Source organism: Ictalurus furcatus, unplaced genomic scaffold (genome assembly GCF_023375685.1).
Source record: "Ictalurus furcatus strain D&B unplaced genomic scaffold, Billie_1.0 scf4, whole genome shotgun sequence".
Classification (NCBI taxonomy): domain Eukaryota; kingdom Metazoa; phylum Chordata; class Actinopteri; order Siluriformes; family Ictaluridae; genus Ictalurus; species Ictalurus furcatus.
Window position 1 is genome coordinate 1,309,071 of NW_026521053.1, and position 22,582 is coordinate 1,331,652.

A 22,582-nucleotide genomic window follows, 5' to 3' on the forward strand; every position below is an offset into this window, starting at 1 on the left:
AGAATATGTTGAAAAGATAAAAGATATCATCGGAAACAAAAAAGAAAATGGAATGTATGTGGAAGATAAAAGAATATGGTGGGAAAATGTGAAGTATGCAGTGAAAAAATTTACCATAAAATATTGCAGACAAATACAGAAAAGCAAAAAGAATAAAGAAAGAAAAATAAGGGAACGATGGGAAAAAGAATTAAATGAGAAAGAAACAGATATACAAAAATTAAAAGTAATAGAGGAAGAACTGAAAGAAATGGAAGAAAATAAATATCAAGGTGCAAGGTTGCGAAGCAAAGCAAAGTATATGGTGGAAGGAGAAAAGTGCACAAAATTTTTTTTCGATCTGGAAAGGAAAAAAGGGAAAGCTGAAACAATAAAAGGAGAAAATGGAGAAGTAGTAGAAAAAAATGAGGAAATTCTGAAAGAAATAAAAGCATATTATGAAAAGCTATTTAATTCAGAGGGAGTAAAAGAAGAAGAAAAAGCACTACTATTGAAGCAAATAAAAACAAAAGTAGGAGAGGAAGATAAAAAAGAATGTGATCAAGACATAAGAGAGGAAGAGATTGAAAAAGCTATAACCGAATTAAATAGAAAGAAAAGTCCAGGGATAGATGGTTTGGGGAGTGAGTTTTATATCGTTTTTAAGGATTTTTTAACTAGCACCCTGAAAGAAGTATATGATGAGGTTTTTAAGAAAGGAGAGATGAGCCAAAGAATGGGATTGATCAAGTTGATATATAAAAGAAAAGGAGAAAGGGTAGACCTAAATAACTATAGACCGATTACAATGCTCAACACTGATTTAAAGATTTTAGCAAAAATTTTAGCCAACAGATTAAAAGAAGTAATGCCAAGCATAATTAAAACAAATCAAGTGTACGGGGTAAAAGGAAAAGACATAGCAGACACAACATTAAGCATACAAGATATGATCAGATACATGAAAACCAAAAACAAAGAAGCCTATGTAATTAGTTTAGATTTTGAAAAAGCTTTTGACAGGGTAGAACTTGATTATTTATTTGGAATTTTAAAGAGTTTTGGTTTCGGAAAGAATTTTATTAAATGGATTAAAATTTTATATAGAGGGGCAATAACGAGAATAAAATGTAATGGGTTTTTAACATAGTGTTTTAAAATGAAAAGATCCATAAGACAAGGATGTCCACTATCAGCTCTTTTATATTCACTCGTATCAGAACCACTAGGACTAGCCATAAAGCAAGAAGAAAAAATAAAAGGAATAGGTGTTGAAGGAAGTAAAGAAAAGGACAAAATATTTCAATATGCGGATGATACCACAGTGATAGTAAAAGAAATGGAGAGTGTTAAAAAGGTCATGGAAATTGTACAGATGTTTTGTAAAAGCTCAGGAGGTAAGGTAAATGAAGAAAAAACAGTGTATATGAGATTTGGAGGGGTTACAGATTTAACAAATCATTTTACTTTCAAAGAAACAAAAGAAATAAAGATCTTAGGTGTTTTAAATGGGAAGGATGAAAAGAAAGCAACGGAAACCATGTGGGAAGACATATTAGGAGGTATTGAAAGAAGACTGAATCTTTGGAAACTGAGGACTCTTAATTTAAAAGGGAAGGTTTTAATCTTAAATGTGTTGATGGTGTCTAAGTTACGGTATACCTTATGTGTGTCACCTATGCCGTTGTGGGCAGAACAAAAGCTGATGGAATGTTTTTTAGATTTTTTATGGGACAGAAAGCCACCAAGAATCGCGTACAATACTTTAATAGGTGCGCTGGAAAGGGGGGGATTGGGTTTAATGGATGCTGAGCAAAGGAAAAACAGTTTGAGAGTGAAAATAATAAAAAAGTATATGGATGATGAAAATAAAGCAGCATGGAAAAAAAACAATGGAATATTTTATAAACAAATGTGGGAATTTTAATTTGGGAGATAATATTTTATGGATGAAAACAAAGAACTGGATGATGGAAGAGTTACCAGATTTTTATAAGGAAATGATGAGCACCTGGGGGAAATTCTTAACCAATGTACATTTTAAACCCCGAGGCAGAGAGAACATTTTAAATCAGCCTTTATTCTTAAACAACAGCATTTTAAATCAAGCAAAAGAGATTTTTTTTAAAGAAATGGAGGGAGGTGGGAATCACAAGGGTTAGGGATGTTTATATGAATTTAAAGAAGGGTTTTTACCTGTACAGTGTATAGTAGGTGCAATGGAGGAGGAGAAAGAGGATTTTAACAGACAAGAAATAATAAATAAGTATGATGTCATCAAAAAAGCAATACCCAAAGAGTGGATAAAGAGAATTGAAAACATGGAGGAGGGGGGAACAGGAAGAGAGGTCTATGTGAAGGTGGGAGAAAAACTGGTTGCTTTTAAAGAATGTACAGTGAAAATGTTTTATAGCCTTTTTAGAGATGGAGTTTTTAAAAAACCGATTGTAAATGAGTACTGGCAACAGAAATTCAATGACCTTAAAGAAGAAAGCATATGGAATAACATGAAAGGGACGATCGTAGAAAGGAAATTAGAGAACCTAGAGTATTTTATCAGACATAAAGTCATATTTACAGACTTCCTACTGAACAAAATAGGAATGGAGCAAAATGCAATATGTAAAGTATGTAACGATGATGAAGAAGGGTTTTTACATTTGCTTTTACACTGCAAAGAGTTGAAAGATTTTAATGTGAAATGTAAGAAAATAATTGAACAACTGAGAGGGGAAAAAATGAGACACAGAATGGAATAAAGTCGTCATGTTAGGAGTGGATAAAAAGTGTAAAAACAATAAACTGATCAATCTGCTTGTGATGTTAAAAAGTGCAATATGGGAGAGAAGAGTTGTGGCAAAAAGAGAAAAAAATTGTAATGGATGTAGAGCGTGTTTTTAAAAGAAAAGTGGAAAAATATATAGAATGTTTGTTTTTCTATTTTAAACAAGAAGATAAAATGGATGAATTTTATAATGTTTTTACGCCAGACGTATGTAAGGTGTTTAATGATTTACAATGGAAAGTGCCAGGACAACAAGGGTAATTTCATCATATTAGGAATATAAGAGTTATTTATTTTTTAAGGACTGACTGTGTTTTAAACTGATATCACAATGGATGTAAATAATAAATGTTTATGAATTTAGGATTTATTGTTAAAAAATAATGTACATTCTGATGTATTTTAATGTGAAAAAGTATTTATGCTGTAATATGTTTTTAATGGAATTTTTGAATACTTTTAATAAAAAATTTTTTAAAAAGCCTGATCTTGTTGGGCCTGGTTAGTACTTGGTTGGGAGACTGAATGGGAATACTAGGTGCTGTAAGCTTTTCATTTGGATAAGTGTTTTAAGCACTTTACTTTCTCCTGACATTGAAGAATATTCATTACTACACCAATGCAGCCTCCAATTCTAAGTTTTCTCCCATACATGAGAGATTAACTCTAGTGCTACCTAGAACAACCTCCTGGAACTGGTCAACTTTATTAAAATCTGGTGGAATTGGGCCATTTTCATGTTGTTTTTTCAAGACAATTTTCATATCCAAATGTTCAGCAGTTACCATGAATCCATTTCTGAGAGTCGCCGTATAACCTGTAATAGGAGATGGTGTGGAGTTCTTATCATTTTCTTTATTTGTCCCAGGAAGTTTTCGAACAGAAACCCAGACAAGAAGTCAAGGCTTCCATGTTTTTTGACATCCTCAGAAAGATGGGTTAGCCCATGTACATTGTAGCTAACAAATTCAGGACCATACAACTCACTAAAATGCTTTACAAATGACACTAGCAAACTGTGAGCAAAGTCATTAAGAACTATACAAAGAGTGGATTGGAGAGTATAAAGATAGCAACAGATAACATAAAATTGCTGTACATTGGTTCTGACAGCACATCAAGAAGAACCACTGGACTTGTGTCTAACAGAAACTATCGCAATTCTGTTGCTTTCCACCTCAGTCTTTCCGAGAACTGCCTGGGTTTCCTAGCAAAGTCCTCAGGAATATAACGTCTCAAGCTAACAAGTGTGTCTGAGATTATAACACTTTGGCGAGCAGACAAATGGCAACATAAAGGCCCTGAAGCAAGCAATAAGTCCAGCAGTTTTCACATAACACCAAGACATACAAGGTGCATGTAATCATGTGGAAAGCATGATACCATGCCAATTCCTGCAGCTTAAAAGAGATGTTTCAGTATGATGGTCTTCATCAGACATGTTGATAAAAGACTCATCAGTCCTACGTGGGCTGTTGATCTCAGGAAAGGTCATTCTATGGTTGATGTACACACCAGATTGGATGCACTTGTCACAACCTGAATAACCAGTATGTGATTTAATTCCCTTTATAAAAGCTCTAGCTGGAGCATCACACAGGATAGATGCGACTTCTAGGAAAAATTGCTTCCCATTTATGGCAAATCCCTTGCTTAACCCTTGCAGTTCACTGACTAGATCTTTCAAATAGTCAGTTCGTGATGTTGGCTTTGATTTACCACAGAACAGAGCAATGACAACTGGTTTCTTAGTATAACCCTGCAGTAACCCTATAATGGGCCAAAACTACAAAGACAAACTTTTAAACAGTGGTAAGCCATCCATGTTCAGTTGAAGTTTGAATTCATACTTCTCTATAATATAAGACCAGATTCTTTCCATGGTTTTGGACAAAGCTTTAAGAATACCAAAATAATGATATGTGCCACCAGCAACATTTTGGATATTAGATGAAGTTATCTCGTCATCTCGCACTGCAGCACCAAGATCATTTTTTCTTAAATGACTTCCAAATGAGGTGAGCATTACATTGACCTTTTTTACTGCTCTTTTTCTAACATTCCGTCTATCCATAATTTTGTAATGACCTGTCTGTTGCTGGTTCCAGTGTTGACTGTCGCACATTTAAAATCTGTATCCCGTGTTTATATGTTTCTGTAAAGCTGCTTTGAGACAACGTCTATTGTAAAAAGCGCTATACAAATAAACTGGAACTGAATTGAAGTTACAGTGTGGTTTTGTACAACCAAGAATATGAGTCTGTCTCCTTTTCCCTTTCCTTATCGACAGTAGGAAATACAACATACACATACAAATATAATATTTGTACACATGCAAGACCATATAAGGCTGCTTCAGTAAAAAAAAAAAAAAAAAGGGGGGTCAATTAAAATGAAATATGCAATTACCCATTATATTCTTGGTTTTAACTAGAGATGCACCGATGTATCGGCCGATACCGAACGGCTATTTTTCATCTATCGATAATTTAAAAACATCTGATAATCTGACAGCACAAAACTCTAGAAATTACTCAGAAAGTATTGGAGTTTATGGCGCTTGATGATCAACCATGCTCTGTAGTGAAGGACATGGGATTTCAGCGACTGGTAAAACTCCTTGAGTCTCGCTACACTTTACCGAGGCGGCGTTATTTCACATTCGTCTGCTTACCGGAGTTATACAAGCGTATGGCAGATCATATTCACGAGCTTCTTCATAACCACTCCGCGATGAACTTCACCACAGATGTCTGGTCTTCAGATGTAAGCCTGACGAGTATGCTTAATCTCACTGCTCAGTGGCTCCACTGTGATTTTAAACTTAAAGTCTTGCTTCATGCACAAGAACTTCCCGGTTCTCACACTTCATAAGAAGCACCTGTATCGCGTTGTAAATCGCGCTGCTCGCAGGTGAACTCTCGCGATACTCCTGGGCAGAACGGGAACTCACGTTCCTGCTTCTTAAAGGGCCAGCGGAACATTTTATCCCTAGATGAGAAGGACATCTGTGCACACTGCATGGACAATACACTTAATTAAGGGCTTTAATAACCAGTTTCACAATTGGAAGGTTGTCTTCTTTTTCACCTGGTTATTTATATATAAAAATATAAAGTATTTAGCATGTTTGTATTTAGGTACTTCTGTTTCTAAATAAATAAGCATTATGTCATCAAATCACAAGTCTGTTTTGATTTAATGGTCAGAAGCTGTACTAAATGAAGAATAACCTAAAATCACAAACATGATACTTGTAAATAAAATCATTTCATATATGCAATTTATTAGATCCTTAAAGTAAAAAGACAGCTAAATAGTGAAAAACATAATTGTTGAATTTATATGAATGAATGACAATAACTTGCTAATAGTCCATCACCTGAATCTTTCTAATGGTCATGTGCTCCAGTCAGTGTTGTTCATGGGGAATTTATTCTACAACTTCTACAGTTGTAGTGAACTTCTACAGTGAAAAAACCCCAACACTTAAAAAAAACAGTTAATGAAGCTGAGGCTCGAAGGCGGGTCGCTGTCATAGAAAGTCTGCTGTTACCACTGCAAGTACCAGAAATCACTGACTGCAAAACTGTGTTTACAAGAGGAGTCACTGCAGTCATCAAAGTCGATGGGATAGAGATCTGCTGGGCTAGCGGTGTGGATGAAAGGGCTCTTGCTTCATTTTGTGCTTATTTTGTCTTCAATTCAACATATCCATCTCATTTGAAGAACACTCTGATTTTTCTTCAGCAATATGTTTTGAAACTTACTGTGGATGGTGACAAGCCTCTACCTACTCCAGTTACCAGGGTAATCAACCTCTTACAGTAATATCTGCCAAAAATGCCTCGCCTATTCTGTTGTCCTAAATGTTCTCGGAGAACGATTGTCAAATTAATCCAGCACATTGGTCTCATTCATGCACAAGAGGCAAATTTTTCAATAACTTGTGGTCTTAATGACTGTCAGAGGACCTTTTCAAAGTATGAGTCCTTTAGATGTCATATTTACCAAAAGCATAAACACACTGTGTTACAACGGACTATGGCTGATGATCCTCAGCATCTGCTTGAGGAAGTTGAGGAAGAATGTCATAATGACGATGGTGCTTTTGAAGTTTGCAATCCCCTCGGGTCTGAACGTAACAAGCAAAAACTGTGTGCAATCTACTATACAATTGGAAATATGGGTACAAAGTATTGCTCTCAGTTAAAACATTCATTTAGCTTTACTTCCTTTTGTTATCATTATTATTCATACTGTGTGAAATGTGAGGATGAGTGGACTGTCCTCTCACCAGGTGAGGAGGTTGATTACCAGGCACTAGATATATACAATGTTGTTGACAAATTACTTATTAGCACTAGGTATTCTTGCTGAAGACAAAACAGCCCCACTTTATATTGATTTTACTCCTCAACCTTTAATCTATCTTTCTTCTTCTCCTTATTATTATTATTATTATTATTATTATTATTATTATAGTAGTAGCCTAGTAGTATTCATCTTAGCATAGGATTAGGAAGTGATTTCTAAAAACTGTCAATCACACCTTCATGCTAACTCTGTACATGATGTCAATGGTTCACTGCTCCTCTCTCTCTCTCTCTCTCTCTCCGTAGATACTTACAGGGACCCTCGACTTTAAGTCTTTTTATTGCAAAAGCGGCTGCTGAAATAATTTTGTGCAGATGGAAAAAAAACGTATTAGGCTAAGCAAATGTTCCGAGTTTTTTTTCCTAGCAGTTTTTGTTATGTATATGTATTTCATCAGCGCTTCTACGAGTTTCTTTTTTTTTCCCCCGGGAACAATAATATAGCCTTATTCTGTTTACTCAGAAAGACTATAACTTTATTTTCAGTTCCTCTCCTTAACTTCAGTCACTTCCTCACTGAAACCTATAATCAGAATAACTCCAAAGCTCAGGTCTAAGCCTAGGTCTCCACTCTAAATCATGTGTCTAGAACACAGGCTCTGAACTCTTATCTAACACATTTGGAGTTTTATCTGCTCTAAAGCACCCACCTCAGCTCGTGCAGGCCGCTTAATTAGCTGATGACTTGAATCAGGTGAGTTTGGTGCAGGTTCTAATTGAACATCCTCAGGAGTGTAAAGAAGCCTCTCTCTAATATCTTTCTTACTGGTTCAACTCCAACTTCAGCACCACCCCAAGAAAGCACTGCATGTTAGTAGTGTTCAGGGTCAGTATCTAAACTGATAGTCTATGCACACACACTAGCACTAATACACTTCACATCCAGTATTTCCTTCTCTAATGTAGTGGGTTCATTGGTAACAGGTTTGTCTGATTAGTATTCTGGAGAAGGTTAACAATGTCGGTGTGTTGGTTTGGAGTTGTAGTTTGTGTTTGCCATGTTTGTAGTCTGAGGTGCATTCTGGGAAACGGAGTCGCTGGTTTGCTGTGACATGACAATGACACTTGAGAGTTTACTGTTCAAGACTCAGAATTACTATACATTACTATAATTAGCATCAAGCTGCACATGACATTTTATGAAAGTAGTACTATGTTTTTTCTCATTTACCGGTACCTCATACAGTCAAAAGGTTATTGAATTTTAATTATTTTTTTAAAAATAAAATAAAAAAATGTAAAAACTGAGGTGTGTCGTGGAAATTAGACAACACTTGCAGACTCGTCCTCTGAGGTGAAAAAGGTTTATTACAGAAAGATGGTTAATACAGCATAGAAGAAGTATCCCAGAAGACAAAAAAATTTACATGATCATCCTGTTTACAACGTTTACAGCCAGGCTCTTAATGCATGCTGTTACCTTCTTGAGCATCAGTGAATGTTTGCACCTTTTGGAATAGTCGTGTACGAGTCCCTCGGTTGTCCTCAGTGTGAAAAGATGGATCGGAACATCATATAACCTCTACTGGAAAGGGCTAAAATATGCAGGAAAAGCAAAGTATGTGAAGGACCTGGAGGATTTTTCTGAAGAACAGTGGGCAGTTTAACTGCTCAGGACAAACAAGGGACTCATGAACAACTATCATAACACATAAAAAGAGTCGTGGATCATTCAGGTAACGACACACAGTATTAAGAATCAAACGTGTGTAAACTTTTGAATGGGGTAATTTTGATTAATTCAGCTATTATCTTGTGGACTATATGTAAACATCTGTTATGTGAAATAGCTTATTCATGGTGGTACTAAATAAGAAACTTAGGATTTTTATGATCAATCTTATTTTGTTAAGAGTATTAAGATTTCGTAGATTCTGCAAGGGGTATGTAAACTTCCGACCGCAACTGTATAGCCACCCAGCTACCAACACACACACACACACACAATTTCAACCACTTAAAAACAGCAAGGACTTTTATAAACAATCAAAAATAGACTATAATATGAACATTTTAACAAATTAACAAAGACACCACAGTTAAAACACTCTAAATACCTTCTTTTTGCAAAAGTTTTCAAAAGTCTTCTCTTGCGCCCGCACTCTCGATCTGATGCCAGCTGGAGCCACCTCTTCATGGTCCCCTCAACCTCCATCTCTGCAGCTTTAGCCGTGAAGAGGTTTCTATGAACATTGGAAGAAAGCAATACATATCGTAAGGTTATTATAAATCTTAAGCATTAATTACGTTTATACCATGGTCAGTGTGAATATTGGATTCTGATTGGCTGGAAGGTGTGCATTATAACCGTTTATTGCACAGGTAGTTCCAGTCAGTTTGATCACTGTGAGCATTTCTAAATCAACGCGCAGCCTACATGCACACACAAATACACACACACACGCACATACACTCGAGCACACAGAGACATTCGTGAACACACATTCGTACACACAGACACTTCTTGCCGGCGCTGTCTGCAACTTTAACAAAAAAAATAGCTTTGCTGGTGAAAAGTTACATTATATTTCTCAGCAATGAGGTGTTACCATCACTGTTTGTGAAGTAATTCAACTCTCAGTTTTACTACACTACTGCTGCGCAACACTGACTATGTTTACATGGACAGCAGTAATCTAATTATTCACCTTACTCTGAGTAAGATAATAATGTGATTAAGGTGTTTACATGAGTCGCTTTTAGAATACTCCTGTCATGTTCCCATTTTACATGTTATAGAACATAATTAGATGAACAGCCCGCGTCATTACGTCACCGCGCCACGCCGTCCGACGTCCCTCCAGAATTTCACGTATCAACATACAGTTCGTCTTCGTTATGGTATAGTATACAGTTTTGGGTGTTTTTATTTAATTTTTTTATGAACGCTTTAAGCGCAGTTATTTATTTGTCATGCTGTACGTGCAAATAGACAACTGCTTGAAGCCCTGAGCTGCATCCCAAACCGTGCATTTAGCGTCTCCATAGTAGCCGAGATAGATGTATTTTCCCCACTACAGGCCTATAGTAGGCAAGTATGCGGTTTGGGACGCAGCCGCGCTCTCTTGTTCGCCGTAAAATGTTGAGCACTGCCGTGTGTGTACGTGTCCTGTCGCAAAATGTGGTGAAAACTCACACGACGTTAATAATGTGATTCAGGTGTTTACATGTCTGTAATACACGTTGATAATGCGACTAAAACAGGAGTACTCGACATGTCTTAATTCGATTAGTGCTTACTTCGAGTAACTTGACTTTAATCAGATTAAGGTAATTAAAAATTGCTGTTTACATGGTAGTTTCTTAATCAAAGTATCGTCTTAATCGGGTTAACAGTGGATTGTTGTTGTCCATGTAAACGCACTGACTGACTGCTGAGAGGCACATGATGCAGGTAATTCATATATGCTTAATCTCTCTGTCTCTGATAGATATCGGTCAATTCATTCAAATAAATGTAATCTCATCACACTACTTTATCTCTGTGTCTGATTTATATCGGGCAAAATTCCAGATCTAACGACCTAACTAATAGAAATTAACTGTCATTTTAAACTTCTAATCAAAGTTTGTGCTTCTAAAATCAATGACAGCTTTAACGTTATTAATTGTGGAAAGACCATGGTATAAGCGGGGTAATCCATGGCTAGGTGACGATTTGAACGAGTGGTTCTTTTCCTCCACATCATGCACTAAAATCGTTTAATGCACATCTAGCTATTACCCCTTACATATCATCTGAGAGAGACAGCTAATTCTGTATGTAAACAGATATACCTACCAATCACGACCTCTCCGAGTTGGAGAGTGGCCAGTGAAGTCTTTCCATTGACTCCCCTCCAATTGAGGTTCTTTGCCAGGGAGTTAGCAATCACCCTCTTCAATATGCGCCAGGTGCAGTCAAGCACATCTGCCCTGTCAATAAGCGCCAACCAGTTTACCTGAAACCGATGATTTTTAAAACAATAATATAATATAAAATAATATAAAATATATATAATTAATAAGAATGTATTGCCTTGTCAACTGTGTCAGTGCTCCTCACTACTTCTGCAGTTACCCTGCCCTGTGTGCTTTCCATGTTTTGCTCCTCTACCAAAGATTAGGTCATAACTGTTCCCTCATATCAAAGTGGTGTTGAATGTTGTGCTTTGAGTACGAGTGTGTCACCTTGAGAAAACAAACACTCTCAGTAGCTGTGTAATTGTGCAAGCAATTGTTAACAAAAAAAGAAAAAAATTCTCACCAGTTTTTGCTTGCAATCTGGGCTCTGTTGCATCCTTTGCTCCAGACTATGCAGTTGAGGAAGATCTTGCAGGGCAGTAAATCTTCATCAGTATCCAAAGACTGCACCTGGAACACCTGTAGTTGAAGCAAGCTCAGTGGTTTGTTGGTCCAGCACCATCTCTAATTTAGTCAACACCTCCCTCAGCATGGCTATGGTAAAGAAGTTAACAATATTTACAAATGATACACACTACAAAACTGTACAACTCCATCCTCAGTCTTATTCCTAACCGACACAAATTCCAGTAAGATGGCTGAGTGGAAATCACGGTTAATTAATACCTACAAAAGAAAGTCAATCAGAAAGCAGGAGAATACTTGGTACTGCCGGTACTGAAAAAAAAACTTATCGTATCATTCTTTTTAAAATTTTAGTATCAACTTGGTACAGATACTTTTGACATCACAACTTACCAATTACAACATCCTTGAATTGCAGGGATGCCAAGGATATTTTCCCATTCATTTGTAACAGATAGCTGCACAGTGACAGGGGTGGCTGTGGATCAGGTGGTAGAGCGGGTTATCCACCAATCGTAGGGTTGGCGGTTTGATTCCCGGCCAGCATGACTCCACATGCCAAAGTGTCCTTGGGTAAGACACTGAACCCCAAGTTGCTCCCGATGGCAAGTTAGCGCCTTGCATGGCAGCTCTGCTACCGTTGGTGTGTGAATGGGTAAATGAGACACAGTGTAAAGCACTTTGGATAAAAGCGCTATATAAGTGCGCCATTTACCATTTTACCATTTAGTGACGCAGAAGCGAAGTCCGTTCCATTCCGTGGTGTTTTAATTAACGGAAGTAAAAAAAGAGATGAAGAGAAGGGTGGGGTCTTAGGAAGCAATGAAAAGAACAGGTGACTAGGTGAGAGAAAGCGGGACGCGGAAATGAGAGCCAGGTGGGAATGGCGGAACTGATGGTGTGCGTTTGCCAAGGACCATGCTAATGCTCTTACTGTGGATTATAACCTTGTGGATATTGATTCAGGAGGCTGGCGAACACTTCGGGAATATTCTGCCAAGGTGAATAAACGAGCGAGCGGAGTTTTGAGGGTTCGGAGGCACGTCACGGTTTTGAGATCCTTTCTTTAATACTTTTGTGGAGAACCAGTATGTTTAAATCGTTGGATGTTACTGTCTGTAAAGACCTCCGAGTGTTAAGCGGAATCTGACTGCCGGTTTCCCATGCTTTCGGGTTCACGAACTCCCGTACGCCTAAATCACCGCCATTGAAGTGCAGCTTTTAAAGTGAACAACTTTTTTGTTTTGGTTAAGAATTATTTTGGGGTTAAATGTTTTTTTTTCTGCCTTTTGTGTGTGAAAATTTTCTTTCATGAATAGAGCCTTGTTTCCTTATGGGTGCATTTATTAATCCCACATAGGGGAACTTTTTGGTTGTCATTATTTCGGTTTCTATGACTGAAACGATCTGTATTTTCTTATGTTTATTGCATAAATAATAATAAACTTATTTTGTAAGAATTGAGTAGCCTTATTCTGAGTGATGTCCAAATTATAAGTTATAAGTGACTGTTAATTTGAACTGTCTGGCATCCAAACCCCATAAGGTACCACGCTACAGAGTGGCGCCCAAATGGGGACCGAACCGTAAGATTTAGAAAGTTTAGTTGGGGTACTGAACTTAACAGACTTGGACATTTGCGTTATTGATGGACTTGACCATTGTTAATTATTGTGAAATACAGTGTGTACATATATTTTCAGTTTTTCTGGTTGGTGTTTACATGAAATGTATGGTTACTGAGAACATTCAGGAGTCTGTGTAACTACTTGCTGCTCTGTATTGTTTCTCTTATTCCCTGGCCATGTCTACCCCTACCCCTTGAATCAAGCGCATCATTACTCTTGTCTTCTTGATGAAGGAAAGAGCCAGGCTCCCACGTTCAGTGGAAAAGCAGAGACTGCCTGTGATTTTGCAAGCAGCTGTTATCTGCCTTGCTACAAAAGCTCAATGGAAGGGAAACCGCTCCCAGCCTTTTTCGGGCGTAGCCCTCTTTAGCCGATAGGTGAACTTGGCGACCAGTACTTTACGGAAAATTTTCCAGTCACGCACAGAGTCTTATTGAGCAACAAAAGAGCCAGGCTTCCCCTTTCTGTGGAAAACCAGAGACTCCCTTTCATTTTGTAAGCAAATGTTAACTGCTTTGCTACAAAAGCACAAAAGAAGGAAATCTGCTCTGTCCAAGGTCTCGCTTTCCGGCTGTTCCTAGAGGACCTGATCCTACCGTGATGACAACCGGTCAGTTATTAAAGCAAAGTTCAAAACTTCCAGCTTGTTTCTGCCCGGTCTCGAACCAGGGACCTTTCACATGTGAAGCAAACGTGATAACCACTACTCTACAGAAACCACGACAGGAGTGCCCTTTAGCTGTTGCCTATGGTCTGCTGATGAGAAGCGCACATACTTAAACTTTTGTTCAGCAGAGTTGAATTGCCTAGTGTGGCATTGGTGGTATAGAGGTGAGCATAGCTGCCTTCCAAGCAGTTGACCCGGGTTCGATTCCCGGCCAATGCACGGATTGTAACTTGGAGCTTCTTGAGGTGCTTTATGGTAGTTGGCACAAAAGGAAGGAAACACCTACCTGAAAATAAATGGGTCAACCTAATGTGCCATAGGCTTCTTGGCAGGCCTCCCACAACTCTTTCTGCTTCCCACTTGAATTCTTAGTGCTTCTTTGCTGTTTGTAAACACATCATTATCCGTCAGGGCACGTTTGACCCATGAACAGGGGCGAAAATGTAAGAAAATGCGGTCTCTCCGTGTCTGTCTTTTGTTAGCGACAAGCTAGCATGCAAACTGTGATGAGAGGTGTACATTTTCCGCAATCAGCCATCTATATAGTCAATGTTTTATATTTAATAAGCAAATATGTCTATATGCTGATTGGTCTTAAGCAGCGTTGTCCAATCTTCAGCTTTTCGTTCCAATCTAGCAGGAGCCACACCTGATTCCAATTGTTGGATCTGCTGATCTTGTCTTTCAATAGACTAAAGTGTGGCTTCTGCTTGGTTAGAATGACAACCTGCAACCACACTGGCCCATTCTGGATAAGACTGGACAACCCTGATCTAAAGCAAATAACCACTGAGGTAAGTGCCACTTTGTGAATTCTGAATCCGTCATGCCGACTCGACGTCACTCGATGAACAGGGAAGGAACTGGTAGATCAGAAGACTTCCCACTATTGACGAATGGCAATTTCAAGTTGAGGGTGCGTTTGCTTTGCGTTTTCCCGCTTGGAGGTGGGGAATTACAAGCTGCAACCTCGAGTCAAGCGCATCATTACTCTTGTCTTCTTGATGAAGGAAAGAGCCAGGCTTCCACGTTCAGTGGAAAAGCAGAGACTGCCTGTGATTTTGCAACCAGCTGTTATCTGCCTTGATACAAAAGCTCAATGGAAGGGAAACTGCTCCCAGCCTTTTCCGGGCGTAGACCTCTTGCCGATAGGTGAATTTGGCGACCAGTACTTTACGGAAAATTTTCCAGTCACGCACAGACTCTTATTGAGCAACAAAAGAGCCAGGCTTCCCCTTTCTGTGGAAAACCAGAGACTCCCTTTCATTTTGTAAGCAAATGTTAACTGCTTTGCTACAAAAGCACAAAAGAAGGAAATCTGCTCTGTCCAAGGTCTCGCTTTCCGGCTGTTCCTAGAGGACCTGATCCTACAGTGATGACAACCGGTCAGTTATTAAAGTAAAGTTCAAAATTTCTAGCTTGTTTCTGCCCGGTCTCGAACCAGGGACCTTTCACGTGTGAAGCAAACGTGATAACCACTACTCTACAGAAACCACGACAGGAGCACCCTTTAGCTGTTGCCTATGGTCTGCTGATGAGAAGAGCACATACTTAAACTTTTGTTCAGCAGAGTTGAATTGCCTAGCGTGGCATTGGTGGTATAGAGGTGAGCATAGCTGCCTTCCAAACAGTTGACCTGGGTTCGATTCCCGGCCAATGCACGGATTGTAACTTGGAGTTTCTCGAGGTGCTTTATGGTAGTTGGCACAAAAGGAAGGAATCATCTACCTGAAAATAAATGGGTCAACATAATGTGCCATAGGCTTCTCGGCAGGCTTCCCACTTGTTTTCTTAGTGCTTCTTCACTGTTTGCAAACACAGAATATCCAATATGACATGAAGTGCATTCACACTTATTTACAGTTAATGAGCTGACTGACACTGCATTGATTCCACAAGGGAGGTATATGCTGGTGTGTATGCACTTAGGTTCACTCTTAGGCAATTATTTAAATGTTCATCTGTCAGTCTTGTTCTGAATTTAGATTCGATCACGTTCATATCAGAACACGCTGCTTCACAAAGGTCTGTAGATCCAAATAAAGCAGATGCTTTGAGGGCAGCTTGGTGAATGTTCTTGTAGTTTTCTGGGTCTACAAGTCTCCAGAAATGTTGTGAATGTTGCTGAGATTTCAGCTGGATATGATTTTGGAGATTAATAACCTCCAACTCCATCTCTACAGCATTGACATTGAACAGTTCAGCCATCTGCTTTGAAATGTGATCCATGTCTATCTCCATGAAAGACGGCAACAAATGCCACACATATCTCAAGATTCTCAAAATCACTGAACCTTTCCTCAGATTCCTGCCCAAGCCTGGACAGGAGGTCACAATACTCGAGTACATCCAAAACTTTGGTTGCATTTGCATGGCTTTCTTTCTATCTTTACCAATGAGGGGAAGTGTTGCAATCTTTTGTTTTTCAATTGCTGAAGGTAAAATGACAGTTTTGCTTTAAATACCTTCACAGCACTGATCATATCACATATGGTTTTGTCTTTACCTTGTAACTGAAGATTGAGCTGATTCAGTTTCTCTGTCACATCAGCCAAGAATGCAAGATCAAGCAGCCATCAGACAACAGGTTAGTGTCCTCCCCCCCTTGGTTCCATTAAAGCCTTAATTTCACTCACCAAGGAAATAAAACGGTGAAGTACCTTACTCCTACTCAACCATCTGACTTCTGTATGAAGGAGATCGCCATACTCTGCAGAAATTTTGAATACAAATTCTTACATTCAGCCATAATCCAGTCCAGACATTCCGTCATCTGCTCCGTGCAGCACTGCTTCATACATGCTGTAGGAGAAAATAAAGACTTCAGATCATCATCACCACCATTATCACCATCACAATCATCGTCCTCATAATCGTCATCATCGTCGTCATTGTCATCATTGCCATCATTGTCACCCTCATTGCCGTCATCATCATAGTCACCGTCATCATCGTCGTCACCATCATCGTAATCATAATCGTCATCGTTCTCATCATCGTAATCATAATCACCATCATCGTCATCACCATCATCGTAATCATCATCATCATCATCATCATCGTCACCATCATCGCCGTCATATCATCGTCATTGTCATCATCATCACCATCGTTATCATCATCGTCGCCGTCATCATCATCTTCATCATCATCATCATAATAATCACGTCATCAACATTGTCATCATCATGGTCATAGTCATCATCTATCGTCATCATCATCATAGTCACCATCATCGTCATCATGATCATCATCGTCAACATCATCGTCGTCATCAACATCGTCAACATTGTCACCATGATCATCACACTCCAATGCCCTCCAAAACCCTAAAAAAAATAATAAAAAAAAACTCAGAAAACTTCTGAAACCCTCCGAAATGCTAAAAAACTCAAAACCCAAAAAACCCGCCAAAACAGTCCAAAAACCCCTCAAACCTGAAAAAACTCTCCAAAAAAAAAAAAACCCCTCAAAACCCCAAAAGTTGCAGCTTTATTACAGATGTGTTGAAAATGTTTAATTTCTCAAGGGTTTACATTGGAGACCCCCTAATGGTCAAAAGAATAAAGACATGTAGAACTGCAGCACAGTAAACCTTTACTGTGTGTAAAGGCCAAGAAGAAATAAGCAGCTGATATACACATCAGATAAAGTAGTTCCTGAAGGAGCCGGGCCAGACTGGGACAGAAATTGGGACAGAAACTGGGTCTCACACCCACCCGGTCCTCCCCATACACAATAATACATGTTTGATGTGAACATTAATAAAGCTATTGACCTGTAGCTGCATGATTTCATGTACAGTGCTGCTGTCACGTGATTAGCTGAGTGTATATGGGCCATTGTTCCAGTGATGCAATAGAGACTATAATAATTAGAAAATATATTTATAATTAAAATCTACAAGTTAATATAGGAAATTTAAGTAAGACTAGTGAATTTAAATTCAATTTGCATATCCCTCATCAAAAAAAAGTTGAGCAGACACGACAGTACGTTTTTTTTATTCATGAACACGCATATGTACATAAAATTAATCAGATCTCTACACTTAAAGGTCGTAAACCCTGTTACCTCAGTGTCAAGCCTGTTACTTTGTGTAAACAGCATTACCTCAGTGTCAACCCTATTACCCTTGTGTAAACAGTGTTACCCTCACGTCAACTATAAAGTTTGTATCTCCATGTGGTATTCGTGTACTGTGAAGTATCTGGTGTTAAATTTTGGGAAAATGAAGAAAACTAAAGTACAAGTTACACTCTAAACACAAGTTCCATTAAATCATCTTCAGAGAAATGCTGTTACTACAGACTTCGTATAGTAACTGATACTCTAGATAAATATCCCCGCTCATGCCAAGGGATCAAGTGGACACACACATTCATGATAAAAAGAGACTTTACTTACAGTTTACATTTTCATATCACTATAATTTGATTAAAATTACACCTCTTATTTAACAGCTCAGATCAGTAGTTCATAGAGTACAGAAGATACCAATAAGGCCACATTGTGAAGCACACACACATAAAAGGACACATTTTGATATTTTGTAAAATATTTAGTAAAATTAGAAAAATTTTAAGTTGTTTTTTTTTTTTTTTTTTTTAAATAGCAAGCTTTTTGTGCCAATTGACAGGCGTGTCTGAGTCAGTGAGGGCGGAGCTTAAGTATAATCTGAACTGTATAACATTACCACTAGCTTCTGTTTTTATTTCTTTAGTATTTGTGGGCATAAAAGCCTGCCTATAATTAAACAGTATAATAGTTTAGTAATAGCCCGTCACCTACCCACAGCACTAGTTAACATAGCGAACATTAACGTTACCTACCCAGCAGTCGCTATACAGCATTAAATAGATGATCAAGCTGAACAAGTGGAAAGAAAAGCTAACGGATGTCACATGATTAAGTTGAAAAAAAATTCACATAAGCTCCACCCATACTGAACCAGGAACACCTGTCACATGGCAAATTCAGTATATACGGACTGTGTGCGAGAGAAAGAGAGAGGTAATGCAACACATGTCCAGCAGAGGGAGCTGGTGAACTGTGTGTTTCTCCAGTACACACACCCCAGAGATAAAAGAGAAGAGAGATTTTCCTCCCATTAACCACAGCATGAGGTCATTAAATAACTCACACACAGAAGTTAAATAAAATGCATTTTTAAATCCAAACCCGTGACTGTAAATGTATGTATAGTGTATGTGAACATGTACGCATGTGTGTGTGTGTGTGTGTGTTCACAGTCACAGTGTGTTTTGCTGGTCTCCTAGCTGCGAGTTTCACTCTCAAAGGCGGGCTTATCATAGTGCAGTGGCACTTCAAACACACTGCCTCCAAACCTGCAAGCCAATCACAGCACAGGGTACAGTCATTGAATAGAGCCTCCATATGGAAGCGTACCTCTGCACTGAGGAGCACGCCCTCCTAAACAGTTAGGACAGCTACGAGAAAACAGGTTCCCAGTCCATCACTGAATGCAGAAATACATAACCAGAGCCATCTCTCCCTACAGCTCTTGCCTGGCGTCCCACTGAAGATAAGCAGGGTTGAGCCTGGCCAGTACTGGGAGACCTCCTGGGGAAAACTAAGCTTGCTGATGGAAGTGGTAATAGTGAGACCAGCAGGGTGGGCTCACCCTGTGGTCTGTGTGGGGTCTAATGCCCCCAATATAGTGACGGGGACACTACTGTATAAACAGCACTGTCTTTTGGATGAGACATTAAACTGAGGTCCTGACTCTCTGTGGTCATTAAAAATATAAAACATAAATAAAATTTAAAAAAAAAGAGTAGGGGTATAACCCCAGTGTCCTGCCCAAATTCCCTCATTGGCCTTCTCGATCACCCCCTAATAATCCCCATCTCTGAATTGGCTACATCACTCTCTCCTCTCCACTAATAGCTGGTGTGTGGTGGGAGTTCTGGAGCACTATGACTGCTGTCCCATCATCCAGGTGGAGGATACACACTAGTGGTCTCCTCCCAGTGTAAAGCACTTTGAGTGTCTAGAAAAGTGCTATAGAAATATAACTGTAACCAAGTAACTTGAAGATGCCCCACCTGCCAGAGAAAATCACCATGAAACCTGCCCTGGATCTCCACAGGTCAACTCAGTGACAAGACCAAGACCAAAAACTGTCAGCCACTGTGAAGAACACCGCTGCTGAGCTATTCCCATTATATGGAGAAAAGTATTAGAACAGCAAGGACAATTATTTTGGCTTGCCATATACTGGAAACATTTGGGCTTGAGATCAAACGATGAATAGGAGTTGATTAACAAATTTAGATGTAAATATTAGGAAATGAAATTCTGGTCAAACAACTTAAAATATGGCACCTTGTGTTTAAACCTACCCATTTTTCAAATGATCGAAAATATTGGAACATGTTTGGAATGTCCTAAAAATGACCGACATATCTCAAACCCAAATGTCTTCAGTGTATGGTAAAAACAAATCCTGGGCTTCAGAGGGAACTGTATTGACAGACCAGCGCACGTCCTGACACCATGTTTCCATCGAACCTAGGACAAGAATATCAGCGTTCTCACAAACCTTATGGCCTCTCGTCAGTTGAGCCACAATCTTGAATCTTTTTGTGGTCATGCTAGTATGTTTAGTCCAAATACAGGTGTGTGCTTCCAAAATAATACCCCCCCCACACACACACACAGTGAACAAACTAGCTCATTAGCAGCAGCTTCTGGAATTCAGCAAGGCAGGCTGAAATACAGTGTGTGTGTGCACGCGCACTTCTCACCTTCATGTGTGTGGTCAGCAGGACCCAGCTGCTCTGTTGCATGCAGAGATTCATATCCAGAAAAGGCAGCATCGCTGTGTGAGAGACTCGGAGTTGGGGTGTATGCTGGAGACTGAGTCACAGTGTGTGTGAAAGTACTCAGTGCTGCTGGGAAACGAATGCAAAGCAGAAGTGACCGTCTACATGTGCTGCTCCTCAACATCCGTCTCTAGAGAGATGAGAAACTCTCATGAATCCATTTACGCACACACCTCACCTCTACTCTGAGGGATTTGAGGATGTCACACGTACATCGGGCAGGTCCTGTGATCCATCAGCCATGGCTCAACACATGCCTTATGGAAGAAGTGACCACACAGACAGACAGACAGACAGACACACACACAGGGTAAGACTGATAATGTGCTATGGACACAATTCTGTCTTGCAGGGTTTCAGAATGTAAAGTTTCGAGTCCAGAGCTCTGAGGTGTACACTGGCACTGCAGAGAATCCTGTACCCTCCTCACTCTCATCTCATGCAGTGCATTCTGGATATTACAGTCTTACTGATATTCCACAAACTCCACATTTCAAGTCTACCAACAGTGTAACAGAGGTAATTTCCTACTGCCTAACTCATTCTCTACCCCTAGCCCCTTAATTCCAAAAGCTTAACCCCTAGCCCATTAGCACCAAGTGCTTGTGATCAGGGTGTGGTTCAGGAGGTATGGAGAGTTCAGTTCCTCGTTCTAAAGATATTGAGACCACAGTGTCAGAAACTGAAACTCCTCCACCTGGATTTTCTGCTGTCTGTGTTGTAAACAACATTAATCTGAAATTTGACTAAACCAGAAGAAATAAATGTCACAGCGTGTCAGATTGTTTCCGAATAAGCAATCAGACACACCTCCCCACCAAACAATCAGCTTTAGGGTTACGGTACACTTTAGTATTTTTACTTTTAACTATATGTTTCTTACTCTTCCTCAAATAGAGATGTTCTATGCGTAGTAAAAGGTCGGTTGTTACCGGAGCCGAAGTTTCTCTTTTCTTTTTCTTGCTGAGTAAGAAAAGTCCAGAAAGCAGGAGGGCAGTTCTCAATAGAGGAATTGTTTTTGAAAGTTTTTGCTAGAATGCTTGCAATTTCTTTTTTTGAAGTCAGGAGTGTGCCGTGCTGTTGTATTTGTATGTGTTGTATTTACAGTGACCAGCGTGTGCAGAAAGCGCAGGACCTGGTCCAGGCCGAGTCCACAGCTGCACAGCCTCATGATGGACAGCGTTAATCAGAACTCAGGACCCAGTTGGCTCCCGCTGTCATGGCAACAGTGCCCAGACCAACACACGACGATGGATGATGTCAAACCACGCCACCCTGCCATAACCTCAGCCCACCTGCCGTGGTGGATCTCACCCAATCAGGATCGGACGAGCTGGAGACGATGAGCATGGATGGAGGGATGGAGGTGAAGGATGAGCATGTGATGGATTTATCTACACAGGTGACAGGACAGTTATTTTGGACAAGTGTTTAAGAGCATAAATGATGAGGAGCGTTTAATCATAGAGGAGAAATCCGATCATACACACTCACTCAATCAGACCTTGCACATTTCTCCTTTCATGCAATCAGATTCATCTGTAGTTCTGTTGGGAATTGAGTCAAACATACCAAAAGCATTATCAGAGGTGGACTTTGATTCAAAAGCCTGCATCGAGTTTGATGCTGATGCATCTAAACCTCTGCCATTGGAGCTATAGATGAATCTGACCCCCACACCCAACAATGATAGTGGTAGGCAGAAATCAGTATATTTCACTGCAGCAGACGAGTCCTTGCTCTGCCCCACAAGAAGAAAAAACTGCGAGTCATCTATGATGGTGAGGAAGAGGGGCATGAAGAAGAAGAGGTGGAGAACCTGTTTTGGCTAGCAGTCCATTTAGCTCGCAGCTTCATGGGCCTCAGATCTTCCACACCCAAATCCATGCTGAATAATGGCACCAACCGCAGATGCAGCATGAACACATCAATCGCATCACGACGCTCATGAGTAGAGTCACAGCTGCAGGATATGGAGGAGGAAGAGGAGA

General features: G+C 39.5%; 1 protein-coding gene and 4 non-coding genes across 5 annotated transcripts in view; 3 read left to right on the top strand and 2 right to left on the bottom strand.

Moving 5' to 3' along the window:
- LOC128604864 (E3 ubiquitin-protein ligase UBR2-like) overlaps positions 1–22,582 on the top strand; it is a 356,764-nt gene that overhangs the window by 120,785 nt on the left and 213,397 nt on the right. The window lies entirely within an intron of this gene.
- trnav-cac (transfer RNA valine (anticodon CAC)) lies at positions 13,722–13,794 on the bottom strand. Its single transcript has one exon. It is a non-coding gene; the product is annotated as a tRNA-Val (tRNA).
- On the top strand, positions 13,891–13,962 carry trnag-ucc (transfer RNA glycine (anticodon UCC)). Its single transcript has one exon. It is a non-coding gene; the product is annotated as a tRNA-Gly (tRNA).
- trnav-cac (transfer RNA valine (anticodon CAC)) lies at positions 15,164–15,236 on the bottom strand. The gene has a single exon. It is a non-coding gene; the product is annotated as a tRNA-Val (tRNA).
- Positions 15,333–15,404, top strand: trnag-ucc (transfer RNA glycine (anticodon UCC)). The gene has a single exon. It is a non-coding gene; the product is annotated as a tRNA-Gly (tRNA).